Here is an 8777-nt window from a genome sequence, read left to right as displayed (position 1 = left end):
CCCAGCTCACAGCAACCTCAAACTCCTGGGTTCAAACAATCCACCCACCTTGGCCTTCCAGAGTGCTAGGATTACCGGCTTGAGACAGTCTCATTCTGTTGCCCTGGCTAGAGTGCCCTGGCGTCAGCCCAGCTCACAGCAACCTCAAACTCCTGGGCTCCAACAATCCACCCACCTTGGCCTTCCAGAGTGCTAGGATTACCGGCATGAGCCACCACACCCGGCCTTAGACAGCTCTTAGAACATTTACAGAAACTGGCCACAAATTAGGACACAAAGAAAACTGTAATAAAGTAGAAATAGTTCTGATCATATATTCAGTTATTTATTTAAAAAATTATTTTTATGGAACACGTCACAAATTTGTGTGTCATCCTTGCACAGAGGCCATGCTAATTTTCTCTGTATTGTTCCAATTTTAGTATATGTGCTGCTGAAGCAAGCAACCGATCATATATTCTGACAATGCAATTGAAAGGTAGACCAATAACAAGCCCTCCTCCCAATGATATGGAAATGATTAAGAAGAGACTCTCCAAAGCAATTCTTCAATCTAGGACAGCAGAAGAATATAAAGACAGTCAAAAACACTACAGGCCATACCATGAAACGTTAAAACTACACTGAGAGAAAAATTTAAAGCTTTAGATACATATTTCTAATCACTAAACATAAAATTAATAAGGTAAGCATTCAAATAAGAAGTTTGAAAGAGGACAATGAAACAAATCTAAGAAAAGCTGAAAAAAGGACTTAAGGCAAGTAGAAAGTGGTGAATTAGAAAAATCTAAAATAGAACAATCGCTAAATCTACGAGCTAACTGAAAAGACAACTTTTGGAATATCAACCTAGTTTATAACCTCCCTTCTCTAAGACTTTCCTCCTGACTACCCAGAGGTGACATTCATGAGTCCAGTGTGTATTAAGTGATACTCCCCTGGCCATGGCTCGGCCAATCAGTAGGAATTTCTTTCTCAGTAATTCATAATTGGAAATCAGAGATATTGATCAGTTTATCCTGATCCCCCAAGCTGAGAGGGGAGAAGAGAAGGGGGGAAATAGAAGAAAACAAGAGATACAAAGAGAAGCCTAGCTCTTGAATACCTGGATGAAAGGGATGCCTTTCTAGAAAAATATAACTGACCTAAACAGATCTATAAAAGTGAAAAACATGGAGGAAGTTGTTAAAGGCCTATGTACTCCCATTCCAAAAAGACTAATGGCCAAAAAACATATGAAAAAATGCTCAACGTCTCTAACCATCAGGGGAATGCAAAACTACAATGAGATGTCACCGAATTCCAGTCCGAATGGCTTTTATCAAAAAATCCAAAACAACAAATGCTGGCGTGGGTGCAGAGAGATAGGAACACTTATACACTGTTGGTGGGACCACAAACTAGCACAACCTCTATGGAAAGTAGTATGGAGAGGCCAGGCGTGTTGGCTCACACCTGTAATCCTAGCACTCTGGGAGGCCAAGGCAGGAGGATCGCTTGAGGTCAGGAGTTCAAGATCAGCCTGAGCAAGAGCGAGACCCCGTCTCTACTAAAAATAAAAAGAAATTAGCCAGACAACTAAATATAGAAAAAATTAGCCAAGTGTGGTGGTGCATGCCTATAGTCCCAGCTACTCGGGAGGCTGAGGCAGGAGGATTGCTTTAGTCCAGAAGTTGGAGGTTGCAGTGAGCTATGATGACGGCACTGCACTCTAGCCTGGGCAACAGAGAGAGACTCTGTCTCAAAAAAAAAATTTAAAAAAAAAGTCTCTTGGAGCATCCACCTCCTCTGTGGCTCATCTAAGAGCCTTAGGGCAAAAGGAACTTTCTGCCTCCAATAATAGTAGACTAGGCAATGCAGACCAATCCTCCCACCAATGACAACTAGAAAAGCTGGACCAAAAATTAAATTAACTTGAAGGTATCAGAGGGCTACGAAGATAGTGAAAATATACAGATAGGATCCAAGGGATAACAGCTAAGGAAGGAGGATGTGTTTGCTGATTCCCAAGGGGGGATGACTAACAGGCAGAGTATGCTGAGCATGTCCCCTTTGCTTTGCATTGAGACTCCAGTGGGCTACGCCTCAGAGAGCAGGTGAACCACAACTAGACAGCATGCCCAGGCATGGCCGCTGGGCTTCCAATCATCTCTCCAAGTCCACACTGCTAGTGCTCCCAGTGCCTCACAAGACAAAATATGTACTATCTCTAGAGGGGTTGTCCTAGACCTCAGATTATTTCCAAAGACTATTTCGTAAGACAGTGTTTGGCACATGGGGAGATAAAAATACATTTTAAAAATGAGGGAAATAAGGCAATATCAACACAGAGCTTCAGATATTGGAGTTGTCAGACATACTGTAAGATAAGAATGCTTACCATGCTAAAGAATTATAAAACATGATTGAAAATTTTAACACAGAATTAGAGAATATGAAAAGACCCAAGCAGAAATTGTAGAATTAAAAAATAAGATAAAATATTGAATACTCAGTGGGTAAATGTAAATGAATATTGGCTGCATAAAATAATACTGTTTGGTTTAAAATAATATAGAACTAAAAATCATAAAAACAATGACATCAGTCAGGAAAGTCAGTAAATAGACTAAAAGTATTCAAAGGGCTCTGCATTATCCAGGAAAAGGATCACTAAGTAATTTTAGACTTTGATAAGTCAAGGATAGCCAGGATATGCTATCATCAACATGTAAATACTATAGAAATAGTAAAAATAGTGGATAACTTCCATCATTAGTAGACAGGAACATGGAATAATTTTTAAAAAATCAATACCAAAAATTGCAAGAAAGGAGAAAAAGATCATAGATCAGACTGAACAAACAGCACTCAGTGAGATGTTAGATTTAAACCAACTACCTCAATGATTACATAAATGTAATTGATTAAATGCTCCAATTAAAAGACAAAGTCAGACTGGATGGAAAAAAGAAAGCCAATTACAGGCAGTTTGCAGGAGACACATCTAAAACATAAGGATATAGAAAGGTCGAGAGTAAAAAGGAAGATAAATACACCAAGTGTCACCAAGATAAATTTGATATCTCTATATTAATATCAAATGTTTTAGCCTTTTAAGACAAAAGTTTTAGCCTTTCGCATTTCTTTTTATGAGTGACAATTGTAGGAGGAGATGACCTTAGCCTAATCTTTTCTGCCAAAGGAATATTCTGTCTGAGATCCAGCTTTATGTAACTATTAGCACATAGCACAAACTGTATAATAACAATAACCTTTGCTTAATCTCCTTTACTGCAATACCCAAAAATCCACATTTACTAACTTTAACTTTCTTATTACCCTTTCCTACCCCAACAACACTAGCCAATCAGGTAGGGACAAGATTGTGCCGTCAAAATCCTGGCCAATGGGATGAGACACAGCCCTAGGTCTGCCTTAGGGATAAAATGGTGAAGAATGCGCCCTTCTGATCAGAAGTAAAGATTTTGCCTGGCCGAGACAATTTGCAGTGTCTGACTGTTCTCTTAATGACACCGAGGTTGCTTCTAACACATTGGTTGTGGTTTTCCTTTGTCATAATATCCTTGTCAGGTTTTAGTAAAATATTTATGCTGTTTCACAAAATCAGTTGGGGAGTGTTCCTTTTCCTATTCTTTGGAAGAACAGGAAATGAAATGAAAGTGAAAAATTGACATCATTTTTTTACACATCTTAGATGTGGAGTAGAATATATAAGGGAATATATTGTATTATTTTATGCAGTCAATATTCATTTACATTTACCCACTGAGTTTTCAATATTGTTATCTTATTTTTTAATTCTACAATTTCTGTTTAGGTCTTTTCATATTCTCTAATTCCGTGTTAAAATTTTCAATCACGTCTTACCATTCTTTAGCGTGGTAAACATACACATCTTACAGTATGTCTGATAACTCCAATATATATTACTCCAATATATGTGTTTTAGCCTTTAAGACAAAAGGCTAAAACAACAGATAAAGATGAATACTTCAAAGTTAAAAAATGCTCAGTTCACAGGAAGATAGAACAATCCCTTATTAATATGTAGAGCAAAATATTGAAAGAATTACAAGGAGAAATAGACAAATCTGCAATCATGGTGACAGATTTTAACATGCAACTGTCCATAACCAACAGAGCAAACAAACAAAAAATTAGTATGTATTTAAATGATTTGAACCACACAATCCGCAAACTTGATATAAACAGACATACATAGAACACTGCAGAATACATGTTCTTTTCAAACATACACAGAACATTTACAAAAATTGAACAAATGCTGGGTTATAAAACGAGTGTCCAAAATTTCAAAGAATTTAAATCATACGGAGTGTATTTTCTGACCCCAATGCAATTAGGCTAGACGGGAAAAACAAAAAGATAACTAGAAAATCCCTATGTGTTTGGAAATTCAGAAATACAATTCATAATAGTTGAACTAAATGATAATAAAAAGACTGCATATCAAATATGCTGGGATGCAGCTAACGTATTACTTAGAGAGAAATGTATGGCTTCGAATACTTAGAAAAGAAGAAAATCTGAAAATCAGAAAGCTAAACATCTACCTCAGAAATTTTTAAAAGATCAGCAAATTAAGCCCACATAAAGTAAAAAGAAAAAAATAATAAAGACAAGAGCAGAATTTAATGAAACAGGAAATGTACACTATAGAGGATCATCAAAGCCAAAGTTGTTTTATTTTTAAAAATTAATGAACTCTTTGGAAGGTTACAGAAAAAATGAAAGTAAGCACAAATCATTCATGTGAGAAACACAGGGGCATCACTTGGACCCTAAAGCTATTAAAGAAGTAATAAGAGAACATAATTGAACAATCATATGCCAATAAACTTAAAAATGTAGAGGAAATAAGTAAATTCTTAGAGAAAAATACGACTTGTAAAAACTGACACAAGCAAAGATAGAAAATTCCATATAACCCTATAACTACTAAATAACTTGAATCTGAAAATGACACACACACATATCCTAGGCTCAAATGGCTTCCCCTATATATTCTACTCCACATTTGAGATGTGTAAAAAACGACATTAATTTTTCACTTTCATTTCATTTCTTATTCTTCCAAAGAATAGGAAAAGAAGGAACACTCCCCAACTGATTCTGTGAAACAGCATAAATATTTTACCAAAACCTCACAAGGATATTATGACAAAGGAAAACCACAACCAATGTCACTCATAAAAAGAGATGCAAAAGTCCTGTGGTAGCCAATCTCCAAGATGGGTCTCCAAAGATCTCTGCCTGCAGGTACCCACACCTTTGTTTAGTCCCTTCCCATATTGGGCTGCATGACCAATATATATATATATATATATATAGCATATGCCATTTCTGAGATTAGGTAATAAAAGATATTGTGGCTTTCATCTTGGTGTCACATTTTCTCTCTGACCATTTGCTCTGGGGAAGCCAGCTGCCATGCTGTGACTTGCCTAGGCAGAGCCAATAGACACACAAGTGAGCTAGGAAGTAGAAACCTGGGGCCCACTCAAGCCTTTGACAGATTAGTTTCTTTTCTTTTTCTTTTTTTCTTAGGGATGGGGTCTTGCCATATTGCCCAGGCTGCTCTTGAACTCCTAGGTGCAAGGGATCCTCCTGCCTCAACCTCCCAAGTAGCTAGGACTGTAGGTGCACACGACTGCACCTGCTAATTACAGTTATTTTTCATTAAAATATGCCATTTATGTTAACACCTAGTAGGTTTATGATCGTTATTTTTAATGACAATAAATATTTTTAAAATTTTCTCAGCTTTAACATATAATTTGGCAAATATCAGTACAACCCACATGCACAAAAGCTCTTTAGGGGCCTCAGTAATTTCTCAGAGATAAAGGATTTTGCACCCAAAAAGACTGAAGTTCTAAGCAACTGCTGCAGTTATTGTTAAGTTTTAATAATACACATAAGCTTCAAGTGAGCACATTTTATTACTTATTCTTTAATAGACATTATATTCTACATAGAAATTAATCTGAAGAAACCAGTTACCCAGTGAGTTCCCAACACACACCGGGCTCAGCTACGTGGGTTCCTTCTGAGAGAAAGCTTGCAACCAGAGAAGTTTATAATATGCAGAATTGTTCAAACTGGCTTAGGGAGCAGTCGCTAATCCTTGTGGCATTACCTAGTCCTCCAGGTAAGGAGATGTAAAATAAACAGTAACCACACGGTGATTTTAAAGATTAAGAGGGCGGCAAGGCTTGGCTTGGCGGGGAGGGACGAGGCCGGCTCCTGCCCAAGCAGCGTCAGGGATGGGGCAGCGAGGCCAGGCCCACACTGCTCGCCTCAGACGCTGGCAGCTGGGTGAGCATGCTCTGCCTTGGAGGCACACGCCCTCCCAAGAACTGGGTTGCCTCTTCTGTTGGTGCAGGAAAGGGTGGGAAAGGAAGAACCCCTCATTCCAAGGCCCTTGTGACTGTGACACTCAGCAGAGTGGAGAGTCCCACCCTCTCCCAGACCTCTTCAAGCCAGCGTCTCCGGTGGGCTGGAGCGTAGCATGCTCAGTACAAGTCCTCTCCCGCGCACATATGTGCTCTTTCGGGGGATGCAGGAGGATAGGCAAGATGCGATAAGGTTAGGAACCCTGGGTCCTTGTAATGAGCAAGAGGCTTCCTACTAAGCCCCTGGAGTGGCTCATTATCAAACGGGAGTTTGCTCTCTGCCTTCAGCATTCATGGGGAAAGAACAGTCACAACATATAAAAGTGAAAGTGGGACGCTCTGGTATCCCTTATGCCCGCGTGGGAAGGAGCAATAGGAAAACAGTTAACAGTACTCTATCCTGTTAAGGGAACTGCTCTGTGTTAAGCCAGCAATCACAAAGTACAAGCTGGTCAAGTAAATTGGCAAGTTTTTTTTTTTTCTGAGACAGAGTCTCCTTTGTTGCCCGGGCTAGAGTGAGTGCTGTGGCATCAGCATAGCTCACAGCAACCTCAAACTCCTGGGCTCAAGTGATCCTCCTGAATTGGCAAGTTCTTTACTGCTCTGAGCCATGTATTCTTTATCAGTGTGGGGATATTAAAGACTGCCTCACTGGCTCGTAATGCTTATAAAGATAATTTCTGAAAAGTGTAGCACCTGGAACATAATGTATGCTCATTAATGGCAACTTGGTTTTGTCTGTAGCTTTCTCCTCGTAAATATTCTGAAGTTTCAGGTGAGGAATCTCTCCCAGAGTTTTGCAGTTAAGTCAGAAGGTTTCTTTCTTTCTGAATTGACATGTATTTAGTTTTAGGTATTAAAGGTCAAAGCCTGGTGTAGGACCTAAGGCACTGGACTGGAAATAGGAAGAAATGGAAAAATTGTTTTGTCCCAGAAAGGGTAAAAGGCAGACCCTTGAGCTATTGTGAATATGACAAAAGACGTTTGGTTTTTAAGAATCCCAAGTCATAAAATTTGGGAATAAAAGCAGGTTGGTCACCCTGAAACTTGTGCTCTCTCTAAATCAGAGCGATTTATTGAGCCAAAGAAAGAAACAATATGAGACTTATCCCATTATACAGTTATCACTACTATTTCTTTTTCCCTACACACACACACACCCCACGCACGCATGTGCCTAATTTTTTCTTATTAAAGATAATATGCAAATGTCAGCAAAATCTCAGAGGGGAAAAAATTACAACTTGTCAAAGGGAAAGTCTATCATTCCCGTGGCCTCTGCCATGCCCTAGCAGAGAGGGGAAATGAGGAAGTTAGTTTATGGTACAAATGGTATAATGGTATGGTATAAATTTATCATACCTTGGAAGTCATCAATACTACTGGACTGAACAAAGTGCTCTTTCTTTTACAGGAAAAAGAGATTGTCTCTGACTGCTGAAATTAACTGGTTGAAAAACTGTGGATGTTTAGAGGCTTCTCCAAATTTGGAGCAGTTGTGAGAAGAAAATTTAAAATCAAAGTATCAACTAAAACAAATAAAAAAAAAAAATAAAGAGGCTGGGCGTGGTGGCTTACGCCTGTAATCCTAGCACTCTGGGAGGCCGAGGCGGGCCGATCGTTTGAGTTCAGGAATTTGAGACCAGCCTGAGCAAGAGCAAGACCCTGTCTCTACTGAAAAAATAGAAAGAAATTAGCTGAACAATTAACAAAATATATATATAAAAAAAAAATTAGCTGGGCATGGTGGCACATGCCTGTAGTCCCAGCTACTCGGGAGGCTGAGGCAAGAGGATCACTTGAGCCCAGGAGTTTGAGGTTGCTGTGAGCTAGGCTGACACCATGGCACTCTAGCCCGGGTAACAGAGTGAGACTCCATCTCAAAAAAACTAAATAAATAAACAAAATAAAGATTAAGAAACCAAGCTTTAATTACTTAAAGTCTGTCATATTGTGTGACCACTTCGAGTTTTTAATCAGCAAAACAGTGCAAACTTCCAGGTGTAATATTTTTGTTTGGTAAGGGTAATATTTTCATTGGTAAGTATGAATTAATAATTTTAATTCAGACATAAAGAATTTCGCCCAATTTGACTTTTTTTTTTCTTCTTTTTAGACAGGGTCTTGCTCTGTCGCCCAAGCAAGAGTGCAGTAGCAGGCCGGGCGCGGTGGCTCATGCCTGTAATCCTAGCTCTCTGGGAGGCCCAGGCAGGCGGATTGTTTGAGCTCAGGAGTTCGAGACCAGCCTGGGCAAGAGCGAGACCCCCGTCTCTCCTAAAAATAGAAAGCAATTAATTGGACAACTAAAAATATATAGAAAAAATTAGCCGGGCATGGTGGCGCATGCCTGTAGTCCCA

The 8777-nt window shown here is 39.1% G+C and overlaps 1 protein-coding gene across 2 annotated transcripts in view; it reads right to left on the bottom strand.

Moving 5' to 3' along the window:
- Nucleotides 1–8777, bottom strand: part of B4GALNT2 (beta-1,4-N-acetyl-galactosaminyl transferase 2) — a 26456-nt gene that overhangs the window by 15648 nt on the left and 2031 nt on the right. The gene's annotated exons all lie outside the window — the stretch shown is intronic.

This window comes from Propithecus coquereli, unplaced genomic scaffold (assembly GCF_000956105.1).
Source record: "Propithecus coquereli isolate 6110/MARCELLA unplaced genomic scaffold, Pcoq_1.0 Scaffold119, whole genome shotgun sequence".
Taxonomy (NCBI): Eukaryota; Metazoa; Chordata; class Mammalia; order Primates; family Indriidae; genus Propithecus; species Propithecus coquereli.
Note: the sequence above shows the minus strand (reverse complement) of the source record. Positions and strands in the feature narration are given on the sequence as shown.